General features: G+C 35.6%; 1 long non-coding RNA gene across 1 annotated transcript; it reads right to left on the bottom strand.

Moving 5' to 3' along the window:
* Positions 1–2,578: 2,578 nt before the first annotated feature.
* Positions 2,579–6,984, bottom strand: LOC150035055 (uncharacterized). Its single transcript, XR_016530662.1, has 2 exons — positions 6,917–6,984; positions 2,579–6,378 (listed from the first exon to the last, which is right to left on the bottom strand). It is a non-coding gene; the product is annotated as an uncharacterized LOC150035055 (long non-coding RNA).
* Positions 6,985–22,422: the final 15,438 nt, after the last annotated feature.

The raw sequence follows: 22,422 nt of genomic DNA, 5'->3' as shown, positions 1-22,422 counted from the left end.
TCCAACTTAGGACATGAAACACTACAAAGTGTCTAAATCCTCTGTCTTAACAAATTTAAACGAAAACTCATTCATAATTATCATCTTAGTGCATGGCAGTCTACACGTTTGTTGGCTAAACAATGTTGTCACAAAATTACTAGCATTGACTCCTTTTCCATCATTTGTAGGTACAAGAGTTAGGGTGGTTTGTCCTTCTTCTTCTTCTTTATATGGATACTTTTTATATTGATTTCTTAAGTGCTTCCATAAAGTATTAGTTCCACAAGTATTATCATATGTGTAATCTTTACCACAATAGTTATACTTGCACCTAGCTCCATCATTAGTACTCGCTACCACTTTTGTGAAATGATCCCACATAGACGAAGTTGGTTTATTAGATCTCTTTTGATTGGACTTGGGAGGTAAGGGTGGTATATTTTTAGGAGTTTGGCTAACATTAGGAGGGGGAGGAAAAGGAGGAGGTGGCATTTCATTATTACCGGTTCCACTTACATTACCACTACTGCTAGTTCCACTTACATTACCACTACTGCTATCCATCTATAAAATAAAGGTACTATATGTATTTTTTATTATTTTCTTTAGTAGAATATTAAATTAGTTAAAAAATTGCAAAATTAGCTTGCTCACTCATTGTTTGATAGCCAAATCATTTTACTAATGAACTAAGTAGTCTTAGAAACTATTTAGAATCATTTCTCAAACCTCGGGATTAAAGTGTTCGTTTTAAAACATTTGTAATCAAATAGACATTAACTTCAAACCCTAAGGACCAAAAGTACATTTTGCCACAATTTTCTTGTTTATTTTTTATACCTTAATTTGGGAGCTTTTTTCCGTTAATATTGCAAGTTGTAAAAATTATTATTGTTAGTATATAAAAGTTTAAAGTATTATTAAGTAAATTTTGTAGTCCAAGTAAGACAAGAGAAGAAATTATTTCAAACTAAATTTGTTAGAAATTTTTCTTTTTAAATGTTTAGTAAAAAAAACATCTAAAACCAAAATACATAAAAAAAATAGAATTTATTATTGTTCCAAAATTTAAAACTTATACTAGAAACTTTTATATTATATTTTTTTTACAGGGTGCATAATTATATTATTATTTATTAGTAAAAAAATTAAAAATTTTAGCAATAAAAAGATTAAAAGTTTTGCAACTCCAACTCATAAAAACTTTAGTCCTCCAGTTGGCTCTTGTTTAAATCTGTGTATAGTTTTTGATGGTTATACTAACACAACTAGACAATGGCGGTTGGGTAGAGAAGCATCGGAAATAAAAATTAATGGTTGGAGAAAAGTTTGTAATGGTTAACACTAAGACAACAATCAGATGGTGGGAAGAGAACAACCATTAGAAATGTGAATAAATGGTTAGAATCATAAAGGGAAAATGAAAACATAAGATTATCTATAAATAGATGTTTGAGGATGTAGGGGTTATTACTTATTAGCTTTTGATAGTTCGTTTAATTTGAGTGTGTGTGGGGAAAATAGAAATTAAAATGAACAACGATGTTCCTGGATCTTATAGAGGAGTAATCAAATGGGAAAATGGACAACTGCGATTCATGACCCCATCTGTAAGAAGTAGCTTTGGATAGACAGTTTCCACAATGGAGAGCTAGCAGCAAGGGTCTACGACGCCGTTGCCTACTACTTCCAACGGACTATCGATCACATCAATTTTCCTGAAAGATTCAACACCTTCCCGCGTTCCTTGATAATGTCAATGCTCACCAATCAGTCATGGAGAATGCTCCAATCACTACTATGGACAACGACAACGACGACATGTTCTTATTGCTAGAGTATTTAGAGGAGAATAATGCTTCGACTCGCATTAGGATAAAAAATAATGCTAATTGCAAAGATAATTAGGATAAAAAATTAGAAGTGAGTAGCAAAAAAAAATAGCAAGCTTTATAACACAAGATAGCTTGAAGGAATTTTGAGCAATGCCTTTGAATTACAATTTAGAAGTCTTTTATAGACTCCGAAAGACAAAAGATAATTAAATGAAAATTTTTAAGAGATAAGATCAAATCTATAGGACAAGACTCATGATAGATTCAACTTTTGGAAAGATAAGATATTATTATTGGAATAGGATTTGATAATTTACACGAGATCTACAAAGTTATAATGGAAAATTATGAGATAAGAAAAAGAAGAAAAATAAAAAAGTTAAAAGTAATAAAGTATAAAAGTACAAAGTAAAAAGTGAAAACCAAAAGTAAAGAAATTGAAAATAATTTTTTTGGAGAAGTTGTCGGTAAAATAATTTGAAGGAGAATAGGCATTTATCCTCTCTTTTTTGTCCTCATCTTTTTTTTCTTTTTTTTTTTTTTTTTTAATATCAAAGTGGCTTCATTAAAGATGCTTTAAATTTGGTTTCTTGTTGACCAAATTATTGGTTTTTCCAAGTATTCATTTGTGCTAGACTGATTATAAGCCAGGACTCTGACTTACATCCTTTTGTGGATGGGCCAAACTAGGTGTTGTCGAATGAGCAGATGCACGATTAACAAAAAATATTTGTCTTCAAGTCTTCAATTTTCTTCGTTGATCGTGCTATTGCTTCAAATACTTTCTTCAAATTTTTAACTGACAGAAATTTATTTACAGTGTAAACAAATATTTACAGAGTTTACACATGAAGTATCCCTTATAAAAACCATTCATTTCTTTGTGAAACAAGTACTTTTATTGAATTCAGAGCTCACATGGGTTGTGAGTTGAGGAAAGGATCAACAAGATCATAATCCAGTTCGTTGTCTTCTGTCTTCTTCTTCCTGGATGGAAGCCGTTGGAGAGGCAAAAGATGTAGGAGCTGCTACTGCTAATATTTTGTTGAAAATGTCTTAGATGTGGTCTGAGCCAGAGCTGTAACAAGCTTTGATTTTTCATTTAAGAACTCGGCATTATTTTTCAAATCTAAGTCTTGAAGATATCCATTCTCTGGGAACCATTCCTTTACCTTTTTTATGGTGGCGTATTGGAAATTATATTTATTCCACCATGTAATTTTAAGTATTTTTGTAATCATTTTGTATTGAGGATATGAGCTGTTGAGAAATTCCAGCAAAATATCTATGGGATTTTATTATAGTATGTTTTATTTGTCTATTCATTTTTCTTATTTATTAATTTAGTATTTATTAATAATAATAATAATAATAACTATTTATTATTTATTTAACTATTATTATTATTTTACAAATTCTCCAACGAACTCCCCTATTCTTCCCCAATGTTCTCCTTATTTCTCTCATTCTTCCATTTGAATCCCTTGAAAAGCTCAACTTCAAAGGTAGAACTCTCCTATAAATTGAACACACACAGTGAGGATGAGAGGAGGAACCAAGAAAGAAAGATTGAGTGAGAAGGGATAGAGATAAGAAAATTTTGGGGTTTGGCCATGGGTGAGTAGAGAGTAGAGTGAAAATCAAAGAGGAGAGAAAAAACTTTCGACAAACCCGTAGATGACAGACCTTCGATTTGGCGACTTCCCGCAACTACAATTTTCGATGAGCTCTAAACCTACCAAGCATATCGAATATGGAGCTGCAAACATCCAACGACCCACGAACATAGTGACATGAAACAATTGGGCACGATTCCGACGAAGCTCCAATGGCACTTGAGGTGAAGAAATAAGAGAAGAAAGGAGGGAAAGGAGCCCTTAAAGAAGGAAAAGGTTAAAGAAGAAGAGAAAAGGAGAAAAAAATTGTGGAAGAAAAAAGGAGAAAGGAGAAGAAAAGGAAATTGGTAAAGGTAAAGGTGGGTCCCACTTTTATTCTATATTAATTTACTTATTGGTTTAATAAGTACAGTAGGACTCAATTTTATTATTTATTTATTTATTGGTTTAATAAATATGGTGGGCGTCACATTATTTTATAATATCTTTTATTTGTTTAATAAAAGTGTTGTGCTTCATCTTATTTACTTATTAATTATTATCATCATTATCATCATCTATCATCTTTTTGTTTTTTTACCAATTATTTATTTATTGATTTCTTTTCTTCATTCTCATACCCACCTTTCAAACCTTTATTATTATTATTATTTTTCCTTTCACTTATCTTAATTATTTCAAAGAGTCTTAAGATTTTTTTTTTAATAAATAATGTGATTTAAATAATTAATTACAAAAGTAGAGTTAAAAAGAAATTATTCCAAAATAGGGTTGTTAAATCGTGGATGAGGTAGATGAGTTCGGTAAATAGTTTACCCAGTCCATATTTAGGGTAAATCATGTACAATGTTCATGATTTAGGGGTAAATCGTGTACTTGGTACATGAGTTACTTAGATTGGGTGTCATGTGTGCACCAAGAAAATCGTGTAAATAGTTCACGATTTTTGTGCATATTACTTGATTTTGAAATATTTTTTGGATTGATAATTCGAAAAATAGATTTTTATTTCACATTTGATTGATTAAAAATATTATATTTTCTAATGTTCAATAAAAAAAATATCACAATAGCGGTCTAGTAAATTTTCAAGTGAATTTTTGATTAAAATCTAGATTCGAATTTTTTCCACAAATGTGATTTTTTTAAAGAATAATTACCGTAAATGAGTTTAGTCAATTAGAAAGGAAAAAATAAACCTAATAAATTAAAAAATTTTCCACAAATGTTGCTTTCTTTTTCTTTTTCTTTTTCTTTTTTGGAAAATTCCACAAAGGTAGTTGAAAACAATCTAGGAAAATCACCTTATCCTACACAATTCTCTCTTTTTTATATGGAATTATATATTTGTGTATGTGTATGTGTGTGAATAAGTCAAGAAAGAGATGCATTCACCTTATCCTACACAATTCTCTCTTTTTTATATGGAATTATATATTTGTGTATGTGTATGTGTGTGAATAAGTCAAGAAAGAGATGCATGATTGTTATCTAATTGAAGAAATCAAAGAGATCGAGTATCGTCCTCTGAGGAATTGGTTTGACATTGATGGTAGTGCAAGTGCACGCGTCAAATTATAATATAGTAAAACGGTCAAGAGACCGAGTATCGTCCTCTGAGGAATTGGTTTGACTCTTTTAGCCATTCAGAGATCTTTCTAATTTTATTTAGGGGAACAGACGGTGATGAGAACCTAATTAAAAAAAAAAAAAAGAAAAGATAAAACTGGGGAGCATTAGTTCCCAACCATGGGGCGAATGGAATCCTATACATAAATTTGTTAATAAAAGAATAGAAAAAGCTTTTATTGTGTCGCAAAAGGGATAAAAAATACAACATTTGTAGACTCCACTGCAAACTTCCTCTCCCATGCACGAACGACACCACCAATGGTAAATCTCCACTATTCTCCAGTTGAAGAACACGATCGTGGGACCGTTTTGTTAGTGAAAATAAGGGAATTTCACTATAGAAACAAGGATGGTAAAGTGGAAGATTATAGATCAAAAGTTGAGGAAGCATTAGTCTTACAAATTTAAAAAACAAAGCCATTTAAAGAGAAAACACATGCAAAATCCCATTTTATATTTCTTCTACCTCAAACTTCACTAGCATGTAATCTCTAGGTGTCAAGCTTGGGAAATGCAACTTCAAAATCCACTTCGTTAGTGGAAAAATCCAACAAATTGGATTTTTCCACTAACTATTTTTTTTTTTATTAAAAAGTGAAATACAATTTTTAAATTTTGGAAATTATTTAATCAAAACAATTTCAATTAAATAAAATAAACAAATTTAATATCATATATTAAATTGTCTTTGACATCTAGCTTTGATTAATCACACTTAATCAAGTTTAAAAAACTCTTTCATACTAATGATAGAGTATACTTTAAAAAATAAATAATTAATAAATTAATTATTTAATTGTAAATTATATCTCATATAAAATATAATTTTTCCTAAAACCCGAATTTGAACATTTTAAATTCTTACTTCACCTAGTTCATACTAATGATAGAGTATACTTTAAAAGATATATTATGTATCCATTTGATATAACCATGATAAGTAAGCCAACCTTTCATAGGTTGTTCGTAATAACGATTGGGTTAAAATCTGTTTTCCCTCCGAGATTGCATCTGTAACGACTAGATCCTTACATATTAAGGTTCGACCGCTACAACATGCATACTTAGATTTTCTGTCATGAGATGCGTTTTGGTAAAAAAAAAAAAAAAAAAAAAACCTCAAAAGAACATGTCTACAATTTTATTAATTAAGTAGCAAGACTATACAAAAAAGTTTATTTTACAAAACATCAGGATCATTAAAAATTAGCGTAGTGGAACAAAATGCCTATATGACCAAAATAATGAGTTTGATGGTTGGCCCCTTGAGCGACGTTCAGTCATGTGACCTACACTGTCCTTACCTACAAAGTCTGAAAAATAGGATGAGTATATAATATATCCAGTAACCAAATGCACAGTCACATGCAATATGTCATGAAAACATATGATTAGGACCCAAAACATAAACTTATAATAACATGAGGTGGTCTATTATGCTTCCAACGTAAGTTCCTCCACTAGGAAGATAAGGACTTAAGCGAAAACTAACCCATCTGATGGTTAGCGGGTCATGTAGTCAGCAGGGCCAAAGTCGCATCCAACATTAACCATTAACATAAACGTAAGATTGGACTAGAGGGGTGCAACCATATGTACCCTACTAGTCCCTAACATAAACATAACATAAGATGGGTGCAACCATATATGCCCTACCAGCCTTGGAAACATAACCTATACCTAATTAAAACATGATTTTAACATAATCGTGAACAAACATCATGGGGTCCCTTATAAAAGAAACATGTTTTAAACATGTAATGCAACATAACAATAAGAACATAATAAAGCAACATAACAAAGGTACACTACTATAAAACACTTAAAGAAAAGGTGAGATAAACTACTTACCTTTAATACAATAATATTTATTCATTGTTGTTTGGTCTTGAAATGCTCTTATTTTCTTTTCTTTTTTTTTTTTGTTTTTGTTTTCCAACAAAGTGCACCACTTCCCTATTTAACCGACTTCCCTATCTTGTTGTTGTTGTTGTTTTTTCTTTTTAATTTTTTTTATGTTTATCTTCTTTTATATTTATCTTCTTTATATTTATATATTTTTTTCTTTTTGTTAATGTTTATCCTTTTTTATATTTATCTTCTTTCTTTCTTTTTATTTCTTTTTATTTTTTTATGTTATCTTTTTTTTTTTTAAATGTTTATCTTCTTTTATATTTATCTCTTTTTTATTTAAAAAAAAATTACCATTATTATCTTAAACCTTCTACATATTATTATTATTATTATTATTATTATTATTTTCTATTTTCTTCGAAATGTTCTTATATTGCATTATTTTATTTACTATATTTTTTTTTCTTACTTGGATATTTGCATAATTTTCAAATAAATATTATGTTTGTTATTTATCTGATGACAAATAAGATTTATAGGCCAAATTTTAAACTTAGAGCTGTTTACTAATATCTAGATTTAATCTTGAACCTTAATTAACATTCATTATTCAATTTCCTATAATGTTTGTATACAACTTGAGTTGTTATATTCTTCCCCCCTTAAGAACTTTCGTCCTTGAAAGTTTCTTGATCCCTAAATAGACAAGGGTATTTGGTTCTCATTTCCACTTTTCATTCTCATGTTGCTTCTTTTACTCACTGATTCCTCCAAAGAACTTTTACTAAATTTATTTCTCGCCTATGAATTGACTTCTTTCTCTTGCTAGGATGCAAACTAGAGTCTCTTCATATTCCAAGTTTTTACTTATTTGTAGGGGTTCATAGTTTACTACATGTGATGGGTCAGATACGTATTTTCGAAGCATTGATACATGAAAAACATTATGTATTGTAGAAAGGGTTGGTGGTAACGCCAATCAGTAGGCTACTTGGTCAACTCGCTTCAGTATTTCAAAGGGTCCAATAAAGCAAGGGTTAAGTTTGCCTTTCCATCCGAAACGTATAATGTCTTTCATTGGTGCCACCTTTAGAAATACGTGATCTTCTATTTTAAAATCCAACTTTTTTCGACGGTTATCAACATAACTCTTTTGTCTGCGTTAAGCTGTTTGCATTCATTCACGAATTAACTTAATTGACTCTGTTGTTTGCTGCACCAATTCAGGCCCTAGTAGTGTTCGTTCCCATACTTAATCCCATTGTATGAGGGACCTGCACTTCTTTCTTTATAAGGCTTCAAAAGAAGCCATACCAATTGTCGCCTGATGACTATTATTATAGGCAAACTCTATAAGGTGCAGTTGTAAATCCCACGTTCCTATAAAATCCAAAGTGCATGCCCTCAACATGTCTTCTAAGATCTGATTAACTCGTTCTATCTGGTATCAGTTTCTGGATGGAAGGCTCTACTGAAATTTAGTTGGGTGCCTATTATTTTCTACAAACTCTTCCAGAACTTGGAGACAAAACGAGGGTCCCGATCTAAATCAATTGATACTGAGACTCCATGCAATCAAATAATCTCCTTTAAGTACATTTGAGCTAGTGCTTCTATCGTATGAGTGGCTTTGCAGGGTAAGAAATGGGTCGACTTGGTGAGTCGATCCACAATCACCTAAATCATGTTGTGGCCTTTAACAGTTCTTGGGAGTCTTGAGATGAAATCCAGGGAAATATGCTCCCATTTCCACTCTGGAACATTAAGAGGTTGGAGGAGTCTTTGTGGTTGTTGCCTTAGAGCTTTTCCCTATTGACAAACCAAGCATTTACTTACATAGTCGGCTATGTCCATTTTCATGTTATGCCACTAGTAATGTGCCTTCAGGTCTTGATACATCTTGGTACTCCCAAGTTGTATTGAAAAGCATGACTCGTGGGCTTCCTTCAGTAGTTCTTTCTTAATTTCTTCATCATCTGGTACACATAGACGTCCACTATAGAGAAATGTAGAGTCTAGGGCTATAGAGAATTCACTGTTTTCTCTATTCTCTGACCGCAATTATTTTTTTAGGTATTTATCTATTTGTTGTGCATCAATTATCCCTTGCCTTAAAGTAGGACTTGCAGTTAGCTGTGTTATTCGAGCTGTGATGGTTTCTGGTATTAGTGAGATCTTAGCTCTTTCCAGGTCATCCATTATATGTTTGAAGATGGTATTCAGAGTTGCCATGTGAGCTGACTTTTGGCTAAGAGTATCAGCTACAATGTTAGCTTTTCCTGGATGATAGAAGATCTCACAGTCGTAGTCTTTGATGAATTCTAGCCATCTTCGTTTCCTCATATTTAACTCCTTTTGGGTAAAGACGTACTTAAGGCTTTTATGATCTATATAGATTTAGATCTTTTCTCCATATAAGTAATGTATCCATATCTTTAAAGAAAAGACTATGACGGCTAACTCCAAGTCATGAACATGATAGTTTTGTTCATAAGGTTTAAGTTGTCTTGAAGCATATGCTATTACCTTATCGTGTTGCATCGAGACAAAGCCAAGCCCCTTCTTTGATGCATCATTGTAGACAGTTAAATCCCCTGATCCGCCAGGTATAGTGAGAATAGGGGCTATAGTAAATCTTTCTTTTAGTTCCTGGAAGCTTTGTTCACATGCTTGATTCCAGACAAAAGGATTATTCTTCTTGGTGAGGTTAGTAAAGGGTAATACTATACTTGAGAAATTCTTCACAAATAATCTATAATATCCTGTTAATCCAAGAAAGCTACGCACCTCACTGATTGTTGTTGGGCGAGGCCACTTGCTAACTGCTTCAATCTTAGCAGGATATATTGAGATTCCTTCTTGTTTTACAATATGCCTTAGCTAGGCAACTTGTCGCACCCAAAACTCACACTTGGAGAATTTGGCATACAACTTCTTATTTCTCAATATGGAAAGGACGTCCCTAAGATGTTTTTCATGTATTGCCTCAGACTTGGAATAGACCAGGATATCATCTATGAATACGATCACGAAGTTATCCAGATAGTCCTTAAAAATTCTATTCATCAAGTCTATGAAGGCTGATGGGGCATTAGTTAATCCAAAGGGCATCACAACGAATTCATGATGCCCATATCTTGTTCAGAAAGCAGTCTTGGGAAGATCTGACTCCTTGATTCGTAGTTGATGATATCTAGATCGAAAGTCTATTTTGGAGAATATGGAGGCTCATTGTTATTGATCAAATAGGCCATCAATACGTAGGAGTGGGTACTTATTCTTTATTGTCAGCTTTTTCAACTCTCGATAATCTATACATAAACGCATTGATCCGTCCTTTTTCTTAACAAATAAAACAGGTGTTCCCAAAGGAGACACACTAGGGTGTATAAATCCCTTGTCTAACAATTCTTGTAATTGTATTTTAAGTTCTTTTATCTCCGTAGGCGCCATTCTATATAGTATTTTAGATACTGGTTCAACTCCGGGAATTTGGTTTATACAAAATTCTATTTCTCGACTAGGTGGTAAACCTGGAAGCTCTTATGGAAATACATCTTCAAACTCTCTTATCATGTGAATATCCTTAATATCATCTTTTTGGTTTTGTGAATCCACCACACTCACTAGATACGCCTAAGCCCCATAGTTGAGCAAATGCTTAGTTTTTAAGGTTGAAATTATTCTTGGAGTTGATTGTATATTAGAACTCTTAAATTTAAATTTGTTTCCTGTTGGAAAGGTGAATATGACCTCTTTATTATGGCAATCTATGCTTGCATAGTTTGCTGCTAACCAGTCCATACCTAGTGTCACACCCCTCCCAGATTTCGTCTCTTATCTAAGAGGAGGCGTGGTAACAATAAATGTTACTCTTTAAGGACACCTATTGCCCACACCTCAATAGTTTCCTTTTAAAACATTCAATAATGCAGTGAAATACTTAATGGAATAAATGGAATCACATACTTTGTTTAGGAAACCAGTTTACAAGTTTCTAAATTATGTTTAAAACCGTAGCCCCATCCCGACTACAAAACTCTTTTAGCACTAATTCTATCTTGTGGCAGACCTTGATCACTCCCTGCAACCTGGACTCTTCTGCTACTTGCGAGGAAAACACGAAAGTAAAACATGAGCTTTTGAAGCCCAGTGAGTGGAATCATAATTATAAGTCTATTTTAACTTATAAACATCATATCATGAGGTTACTATGCAAACTTCCATCTTGAATGAAGCTTTTTAAAAACCCACCTACACACACGGTAGATAGTTAACATTCCACATCTATAAACATTCATTAACCTACGTGCACATAGTTTTCCCTTTCATGGGCTTAGAAGCTAGGCCTGTCGGCCCTCTAACTATATCATGCAAGGTTTTCCCCCAAAGGCTCATGAAACTAGACTTCTTGGTCCCCTGACCATCCTGTGAAATTTCATTTTGGGCTCAGGTGCTAGGTTCGTTGATCCCCTGACTATCCCAATCCCGTGCTCACCTTATGGTATAAGCATTCGTTCATAAACTATAGCATATTAATTCAGAATATGCTAAAGGACTAAAAGAAGAAGCCACTCACAGTGATCTGCTGGGATTGCTTTTCCTTCCCAGTTCACCCAGTTTCCCTTGTTCTTTTGTTGAACCCTATTTCAGATTCAACTTCAAGCTTAGATTACTCATCCTTCCGAACCTTATCTCAAGACATTTCCTTCTACAAAAATGTTTAAAAATTTCTTAACTAGCTTACTTTAAAGTTTCGCTTTGAGGTTCTCTTTTGAAAGTTCAGAGTCTCAAGTTCACTCTACCTGGCTTGACTGTCTTCTCACTGGTGAACACCTCTCATTTTTCCTTGAATTTAACAGCCTTAGAGTAAGAATTTCCTCATAACAGCCCTCATACCAAAAATACATTCAATTTAAAAGCTTTTGGTCTAAAAATCACTTGATTTTCACGAGTAGTTTGGAATAACTCCTTGTTTGAACTTAGCCTAGGCATCTGTCCGTACACTCTGCTTCTTCCAACGCCACTGTTTTGGTCACCGTCCAATCAACGCTGCTTCTCCTCCGTTCATGCATAGATTTCTCTTCTTTACTCTCACTTACTCCTTTTTAAGTGATCTTTCAGGATTGAAATGTTTTGTGAATTGAGGTGAAGTATCCTGCCCTATTTATAGGCGTCTCACACTTCACCTTAACTTGACTCCTCCTCCTTTGAGCATGTCCAAGCGTTCTTCTCCCAATCTGCCAATGCCCAACCTCACCACCTCCTATTTGAAGTGTCTCCTTCCTTTTTTTTCCTGCTTAAATTAGTTGATTTTCATGTTTTCTTCTTCGTCCAGTTCAAACTGCATGGTTGTTAGGCATTTCCTTCGACGCCATATGTCCGGTTAACTTTTTCCAGCCCATAGCTCTCAGATTCTTGTCATGTAGTACATCGTATCATGCTGAACCATCGTGTAGTATTATGCCCCATCGTGTAACTCAATCTTTTAGTAACCTCTCGCTCTCAATGATCTCGTGTATAGCCCATCGCATAGCTGTTGCGCCCATCGTTTAGCTCCATCGTGTAGCGCCGATGTCTTATCGTCTAACACATCTGCCTATCATCTGCTTATCGTGCAACGCCATTGCCTAACGTATTCATCATCCAATGCTTGGCCTATCGTATAGCGCTTACGCTCATCGTGTATTCTATCACATAGTGCCCACACATCGTCTAACGCTCAGCTTATCGTCTAACACTCGCTCATCGCTTAATGCTATCGTTTGGTGCTATCGTATAGCACTATCTCCTAGCTTCTATCCTTATCATCTAGCACTTACACTGATCGTGTAATGCCATCACCCATTGTATAACTCTATCGTGTACCGCATCGCTTAGCGCCACCTGAAACTACACGATCATCTAGCACATCACTTAGCGCCCCCATCTAGCTATACGATCGTCCACCCCAACATCTTACGCTTATTATCTTGCTCTCTCCGCTCTCGCTCATGTAGCCTCAATGCATGAGCAACTCTTGGCAACGCCTTTTGCCAATGCTTCGGCCCACATGCGTCCCACCATCACAACGCATGGTTGCCTTGGCTTCAATGCTTAATCTCTTTCCAACTTAGCTGATCTCATCCATTAACATCCAATGCATGGTTCCTTTTTAACTTCATACTTAGCCTAAGTTCTATTAGTTAAGGCTTAACTCCAAACTTTTCAAGGAAAGTTTATTTAAACACTTAGAATTTCTTCCTTTTCAACATAGGATTTCATGTTGAGTTAATTTTCTTAGTTATTTGCTTAAGTAGGGAAATTGAAATCCGGGTTTCACACCTAGTATTATGTCAAAATCACTTATGTCTAGGATGATAAGAGTCACCCCTAGTTTATGTCCTGATATTGACAACTTGAAGTTTTCCACTGTCAAGCTGACTAGCATAGATACTTCGATAGAAGTAGCTACGGATAGAATGTAGCCTAAGGGCTTTGATGTTAGTTGAGCATGTTGTGCAAATGTTGTAGAGATGAATGAATGACTAGAGCCCAAATCAAATAAAATGAAGGCATAATACTCGAGGATGGGTAATGTACCTGTAACAACTACATCTTGATTCTCCGCCTCTTGTCGTGTAACAGCAAATACTCATCCCTTCTACTACTGGGTAACCTTGTTATTGGTAGGTTGGGTGGTCTGAGCAGTTGATACTTGGTTGACGAGCTTTGGGCAAGCCTTTGCATAGTGACTTGTCTGGCCACAATAGAAACATACTCCTAAGTTCCGAAGATATTGCCTCTGATGGTGTTTTCTACAATTTCCACACTTAGGATATGTGAAAGTTTGGCTCTTCTGTTGTGACTGTACGTCCTGAGTGCCTTAGGAATTTTTAGCTTGCCGTTGTGAATGTTGGAAGCTTTGTTGGTTGAATTTGCTCTTTTTAGTTGGCATGAATCCTCGTTCAAGAATTGAGGTTTTGGCAGCGAGATCTACTTCCATGAGTAAGGCCGACTTGAGGGCAAGTGTATACTCTTTGTGTCAGAAGGCAATGATTGTGCCTCAAATGCCTTTTCTTAATTCCCAGATAAACCTTTCCACCTTCTTCTCTTCTATGTCTACTAGTCGGAGAACAAATTGAGACAAACGATCAAATTTCTGTTCATACTCCGCCACCGACATGTTCTCTTGACAAAGATTAAGAAATTTCACTTCTTTCTGGTAACTTATTGTCAATGGGAAATAATTTTTGTAAAAAACCTGACTAAATCACTGCCACGAAATCGAACCCTTCATTGTTCTTTGTATAGATTCCCACCAAAACTTTGCATCACTTCTTAGCATGAAGGTGGCACAATTTACTTTCTATTCTTCTGGGATGTTCATGTGGTGGAAAATAGTTTCTATTTCTGTTATCCAATTCTCTGCTATAGTTGGATCCACAGATGATCCATCAAATGTTGAAGAATTAAACTTCCTATATTCTCGAATGCTTCTCGAGTCATTTGTATCATTGGTTATTGGTGTGGTGGATGAGGTTGTGCTTCCATTACTCATATTCTGTATTAGTATTTATAGTACTTCTGGTGTAAGTAACACATAAGACGTTTGTACATTTCCTTGATTTTGATCTCCTGTGGATTCACTTCGAGGTCTGTTGGAGCTTGTTGTGGTGGCATCTGGTACACACATTCTTTCATAATAAGGAAGCAATCTAATCCTACATTTTTTTTATTATATTTTATTATTTTATTTTATTTTCTATTTTATTTATTTTTCTTTTAACTCATACTTATGTTTACTAAATTATTAACTAGGTTACTTGTCTGAAAATTCCACATACCAACGTATTTGGCATAACTGTGGGCATCACTTAACAAGCGAAACCGTCAAATACTAAGACTCTTCTAATGCAGTAGAGCCTACTTGGCTCAAATGCTCTGATACAAAACTGTAACGACCAGATCCTTACATATTAAGGCCTGACCGCTACAACATGCATACTTAGATTTTATGTCATGAGATGCATTTTGGTTATAAAAAAAAAACCCTCAAAAGAACATGTCTAAAATTTTATTAATTAAGTAGCAAAATGATACAAAAAGTTTATTTTACAAAACACCAGGATCCTTAAACATTAGCGTAGTGGAACAAAATGCCTATAAGACCAAAATAATGAGTTTGATGGTTGGCCCCTTGAGCAACATCTAATCATGCCACCTAGGCTGTGTCCTTACATACAAAGTCTGTAAAATAATATGAGTATATAATATACCAGTAAGTAGTTCTCACTTAAGGTAGTGACCAAATGCACAGTCACATGCAACATGTCATGAAAACATATGATTGGGACACAAAACATAAACTTCTAATAACATGAGGTGGTCGGTTATGCTTCCAACATAAGTTCCTTCGCCCTGGTAGGAAGATGAGGACTAACCTACTAAACATTATTAATGTACACATACAACACGTCGCCATAAGGTTCTATATAATTTTATATAATCACATGCAAACGGTCATGACATGACATCTACAGGTAAAATATATATAGTTGGGCCCAAACTTCAATAACAAAGCCTTAATCCCCCTCAAAACATGTGTACATAGACAGACCATCAACCTAAATTCTTCTTAACAAGCTGAGCCTTTCAGTGGCAAGCAGCAGCAGGATGAACCTTGAGGAATCTGACCGCTACCTGGAAAAGGAAAACATAGAAAATCAGTGAGCTGGTAACCCAGTGAATGACTATAAAATCATATTACACCATGCATTACATCATTATAAACATGTAAATATATCGATGAACATCTCAAGCACCTTCCACTAAACATAAACATTAATAAACATTCTTAAACGTCATTAAACATCATTATTCCTTAGTTGAGAACGAGCATACATCACTCTAGCTCTCAACGTCTGTCACCGGCCAAGAGACCCATACTGTGGCCTCCTATTGTTGGTATATGGCCTAGGAGACCCATACTTTGGCCCCTCATTTAGAACTACCTACGTGCACATGGAGTTTTCTAAGTACCGTCAACACCTTAGGTACTATTACCCAGATACCTTCTCTGTGTCCTTCAGTTCCGAGTTATTTTCTAGCATCAAATTAGGCTTAATTGCATACCATTTACACAAAGACTCATTCTACCATAGCCTTCCTCCAAAATGCATGCTTCATCATAGGAACTTAACTTTTGTAGTGAATTCACAACATACCTTGGCATGTGTTAAAACATGTACAAGTTGGAGAAGATATGCTATGCTATTCATTAAACATTTGTTGCTTGAGAAAGTATAAATTCATCATCAACATCGCTGTAACTTACATGGTCTCTTATACATAAACATTGAAAGCATTAAGTTCATTTTAGTCACTCACAGCTTGTCAGGGCTCTTAACGGTTTATATGCCTCTCCTAGCTCCTCCTGGCCTGAAAGGACATAATTCCCGGTTAGATTCCTTAGAATTCTCATCAAAATGCTTCAAACAGATTACTTACTAATGAAACTTTCATCAATAAAAATCAGCATTACTAGCGAGATGACCGTCCTGAGCAAGATCACTTTTATGAGCGAGATCATCCTCACGAGCGAGATTTACCACTTTCTAGCGAGATTTGTCACTTTCCAGCGAGATTCTCTTCTTGAGCGAGATTCAACACAAACCAGCGAGATTTTCATCCTTAGCGAGATCCACTTCTTCCTTATCTCGCTCTCGCTCTCACTCATTTCCTTATCCCGCTCTCGCTCTAACTCATTTTCTTATCTCGCTCTCATTCTCGCTCATTATGGTGAGTTGCTTGCTTAATCTTCCCAAGCAGCTGCCGGTTTACGCACCAATTTCCTTTTTCAATTTCAAAAATTCATAACTCAAAATCCATAACTCTTTTTAAGAAACTTCCTTCTACAAACTTGTTTAGAATGGCACTAAATGTCTTACCTTAAAATGTCAGCCCCAAATTTCTTTTATTTTGTCTTGAAGCTTCCAATCTTCACTTCAGGCCCTGATTAATTCGAGAATCTGCCCCTTCTGTAAATTCTTCACTTTTTGTTCTTCTCCTTGTGAGATATTTCTCTGGAAAACAACCTCGAAATCTAGATTCTCCCAGCTTTCAAATGGCACCAATCTCACTTAATTTGCTCAAGTCATTTGCCAAAACCGAGTTTCTGAATTTTCTCTTTCTTTTATACTTCCTGCCGCCTCCCATGTTCAATGGCCAAACCGCCACCTCATCCAACACTTAGTGCTTCCGGCCAATTCCAATTAGTGAGTTTCTTCAATTAATTTGTTTTTCCTTCCCTTCCTTCGTAACCCCTATAAGTAACCATGGATCTCCATTTATCAAATAATTAATATAACATTCTTATGGCTAAACATGCTTATATAGGAAATGTAGAGTTTGGGGTTTACAATCACCTCCCCCTTAAAAGAAATTTCGTCCTCGAAATTTACCTGATATACCATTAGAAAAGTTAAGGATATCTCTTTCTCATTTGGTCTTCGAGTTCCCAGGTTGCTTCCTCGATTCTGTGATTATGCCATAATACCTTCACCAAAGGAATCGTCTTATTTCTGAGTACCTGGTCTTACTTGTCTAACATTTCGACGACCTCTTCCTCGTAAGATAAATCTTCTTTGAGCTGTACTGGTTGTGCTGCTAGTATGTGCATAGGATCAGGCACATACTTCCTTAACATTGACACATAAAATATGTCGTGAATACGAGTTAGCTCCATAGGTAATTGCAACCTATATGCTGTTGGACCAACTCGTTCCACAATTTCATATGGCCTGATGTATTGTGGACTTAATTTCCCTTTTCTCCCAAACCGGATAATTCCTTTCCATGGGGACAATTGAAGAAATACCCGATCTTCGACTTCAAATTCTAGTTCTTTTCTTCCCTTATCAGCATAGCCCTTCTGTCTATTGCGAGCCGCCTTAAGATTATCCTTAATAAGCTTCACATTCTCAGTTGTTTGTTGAACTAATTATGGACCCAATAATTTTTGTTCTCCAACTTTGTTCCAACATACTGGGGTCTTGCAAGGTCGGCCTTACAATGCCTCATAGGGAGCCATTCTGATACTAGAATGGTAATTGTTGTTGTACACAAATTCGATCAACGGTAATTGTGAATCCCAACTTCCTTTGAATTGTAACACGCAAGCTCTTAATATATCTTCCAGTGTCTGTATAGTTCTTTCCGACTATCCATCTGTTTGTGGATGAAACGCCGTATTGAAATGAAATTTAGTGCCCATAGCCTTCTGTAGACTAGGCCAGAATTTTGAAGTAAACCTCGAGTCTCGGTCTGACGCTTTCGACACTGGGGCTCCATATTGACTGATTATCCTATCCACATAAATCTTAGCTAGACGATTGTTGGAAGGAAAATTAGGGATGGGGTTGCGCACGCAATCATGCATCAGACATGGCTTAAGTTATGTGTTTATGCCCATGCATCTGAGGTCATGTGTTGGAATGAAAATGCGTTAATCTAGTATACAATGGCCACGCGTTCCTATCACAAGTTTTCTTACGCTCACGCCAAGTATAACGCGAATGCAAGTTTCTCGGGTAATCCGAGCTTGAACATAGGGACTTGTCACTCAATAATGCTTGTGAAGCAATACGTTTGAGGCGATGAATAAAAATAAAAAGAAGAAATTTAATGGATTTACACACTACTCCTACTCCTAACTAAACAGATTGAGCAATAGAAGACTTGCGATGATAATAGGTAGATACACAACAACCGTCAACGCATAGTAATGTTTATTATCTTAAATCGCTCGAGTAATCCCAGCTTTTCACACTAACGCATCACACACCTCTCGGTGGTCAGCCGCATGACTTCTATAGTGCATGGTTGCATCGAGCATAAGATTGTGCCTATCTCTAGGAATAATGCATACTTTGCTTTAGTGCGTTCCATCTCTTACCTTCTCAGGCAGTTAGACGTGGCTATTTAACTTATAGACAAGCAATGCAAAACCCATAGACAAGCGTTGCTACAGCCTTTCACCAAGCACAGAGGATTAACTCACTATACTCGCACAACGCACACCTCTTAGTGGGTTGCTACATGCGTCCTATCTCTAGGCTACACGATTAAGTATGCGATCGCCTTTGATAAATAAAAGATGAAGGTAAATGATGATACAGATAAAGATGATGAAGAAGATGGGATTGAAGGAATTAAGAGATGCATTGATTACAAAATGTCTTAATATATTAAGCTAAAATGTAATACAATACAGAGGTTAGAAGAGAAATGAAGAACTCTACGTCAGGGCTGCCAGTGGTGCCATGGATGAATGGTGGAGATGTCTCTCTCGAGCTCTATCTCTGGCGAAAGCTCCAATCGTCACTCGGTCTAGTTTGTGGAGGTGAAGAATTCTCACTGAAAATCTTGCTCAAGCTCTCATCTGAAAATCTTGAGGCAGAAGTTCGGATGCTTTGAGATGAAGGTCCAATGGGCTATTTATAGGGTTTAAACGCCGACAGCTATAATGATTGCGTTATGTCTCACTACTACCTTTGTAGTGATATGGACAATATCACATCGTCTTATCTTGTTGATAATCCAAAGGTATGCGTCCGAGCTTGATTCAGCTGAAGTATCAATGCGTTCTACCCATCTTGCAATTGTCCTTCTATTATGGTTGTCACTCCGTGGCCGCAATCTCCAATTGATCACCGCATTCGCTTGATCACTGCAACTTTCATGCTATGGACGCATTCGATCACCGCAACTTCCATGCGATGGACGCATTCGATCACCGCATGCATTCGTCTATGCGATAGCTCGTTTTTCAGCGCATGCGTTTGTCTTTGCGGTCGCCTGGCTTCAGCGTATGCGTTTGTCTGCGATTGCTTATTTCCAATGCATGCGTTTGATTCCTACGATAGCTACAAAAATAAACACTTTGGCACGGAGTAACAAATAATATTGGGGGAAGTGAGGATTTGGGTGCTAATCGACGCAAAACTCAATTTTTCGCAAATTCCAAGTATTATTACTGCATTTTCTACTTATTAGCCCTCATAATTCTAAATAAAAGGCTTATAATAACTAGCATTTCTGCCAGTTATCAACGGTCTAGTGTAAAAGTAACTTTTACTAGTATAAACTTGGCCGTCTTGGTTAGTCTATCGACTATAACCCAAATGCCATCGTATCCTGGGGGCGTTCTAGGAAATGCAAATAGAAAGTCCATTGTCACATGCTCCCACTTCCACTCAGGCACTAGAAGTGGGTTTAGTAGACCTGTTGGTCTTTGCCTCTCAGGTTTCACCTGTTGACAGACTAAACATTGGTCTACATATTCTGCTATGTCTCTCTTCATCCCAGGCCACTAGTAAGATCTCTTTAAGGTTCTATACATCTTGGTGCTTCCTAGATGCATAGCATAAGCAAAACTATGTGCTTCTTCCAGAATGGCTTGCTTAAGCCGTAACTTATTAGGCACACACATTCTTCCCTCCTTTTCTGGTACATTATCTGCTCTAAATTGGAAGTCAACTCTAATTCCCTTACTTACATCTTCAGCAATCCTCTGAAGATCATGGTCTTTCAGATGATCCTGCTTAAGGTCTTCTATTAAGGTAGGCCTTTCCTGGAATGTAGCTATCAATCCCCTTGACTGTCCCACTGATAAAGCGGTTCTAGAATTCTTGAATTCCTGTAATAATGTTCCTCTCATTGAGCCAATAATGACCCTGAATCCCGCGGATTTCCTACTTAACGCATCCACTAAAACATTAGCCTTAACAGGGTGGTACTCAATGGAACAGTCATAATCTTTGATCAGCTCAATCCATCTTCTCTGTCTCAGATGAAACTCTTTTTTTATAAAAAATATATTTTAAACTCTTGTGATATGTGAATATTCTGCAACACTCTCCAAATAAATAATGTCTCCACAGCTTTAGAGCCAAATCAACTGCTGCTAGCTCTAGATCATGCGAGGATAAATGCTCTCATGCTTCTTAAGTTGACGAGATATTTGAGAATCTACCCCTTCTACAAATTCTTCACTTTTTGTTCTTCTCCTTGTGAGATATTTCTCCGGAAAAACAACCTCGAAATCTAGATTCTCCTAGATTTTAAATGGCACTGATCTCACTTAATTTGCTCAAGTTATTTGCCAAAACCGAGCTTCTGAAGTTCCTCTTCCTTTTATACTTCCTACTGCCTCCCATGTTCAATGGCCCAACCGCCACCTCATCCAACACTTAGTGCTTCCGACCAATTCCAATTAGTGAGTTTCTTCAATTAATTTGTTTTTCCTTCCCTTCCTTTGTAACCCCTGTACGTAACCATAAATCTCTGCTTATGAAATAATTAATATAACATTCTTATGGCTAAACATGATTATATAGGAAACGTAGAGTTGAGGGTTTACAGCTAGTCCCTAGCATAAACATAACATAAGATTAGGCCTAGAGGGGTGTAACCATACATGTCCTTCCAGCCCTGAAAGCATAACCTAATACCTAATTAAAACTTGATCTTAACATAATCGTGAACAAACATAATGCATGGGGTCCCTTGTAAAGAAACATGTTTTAAACTTGTAATGCAACGTAACAATATGAACATAATAAAGCAACATAACAAAGGTACACTACCATAAAACACTTAAAGAGAAGGTGAAATAAACTACTTACCTTTACTGTAATCATATTTATTCCTTATGGTTTGGTCTTGAAATGCTCTTGATCCGATCTTATGCAAACTCATTGCATAGGACGCCCACACTCCTCATGTCAATACATGAGCGAAGCAGGATCACTTCGTTTGTAGCACTTTACAACAAATTGTAACAACTACAGAGTGGGCCACATCCAATAGTGTTACCATAATAAGGTACCCAACCTTATTCGTATACTATAGACATTTTTGGCTTTTTATTGAACTTGACCCACTTTTATGTCTCCTCATAAAGTTCACGTATTCATATAATAGCCACAGATCTTTAGTTTATTGAATTTAGACTTTACAAGTGCAATTCACGTATTCAATAACATCTTTATTGAATAAACGTCAATAACATCTTTATTGATAATAGAACACGTTTAATATTACAAACTGGGAGTTTTAGGACATACAACCCAACATAACCATCGACTCGAATCTCTTCTATCGCTTGACTAGCCACAACATTAAGTTCTTCCGTCAACAATCTCTATTAATCTCCTACCACTCTCGTGCATACTCGATTAACAGTTTAACATGCTAGATCACCCTCAACACCTTTTCTCTCAAGACAGACATTAAGTAGAGAACATTCAATTAGTGATAAGTTAATAAAAAACATTAAGAACAAACATGCTAAAACAATATGCGTAAATTCAATCCAAGAAATAACCAAACCAGTTTTCGCAATCCATAAAACTAGATTAATACCCTAGAAACACAATTCAGTCACTCATGGTTACAACACAAACATAGACCATTCATGAAGTTTCCAAACACAAAAGGATAGAAAATAAAAAAGAGAAGTA

This window comes from Benincasa hispida, chromosome 7 (genome assembly GCF_027475165.1).
Source record: "Benincasa hispida cultivar pf3 chromosome 7, pf3_genome.v1.1, whole genome shotgun sequence".
NCBI classification, from domain to species: Eukaryota; Viridiplantae; Streptophyta; class Magnoliopsida; order Cucurbitales; family Cucurbitaceae; genus Benincasa; species Benincasa hispida.
The sequence above is the reverse complement of the archived record's forward strand: the minus strand, read 5'-3'. Positions and strand labels throughout refer to the sequence as shown.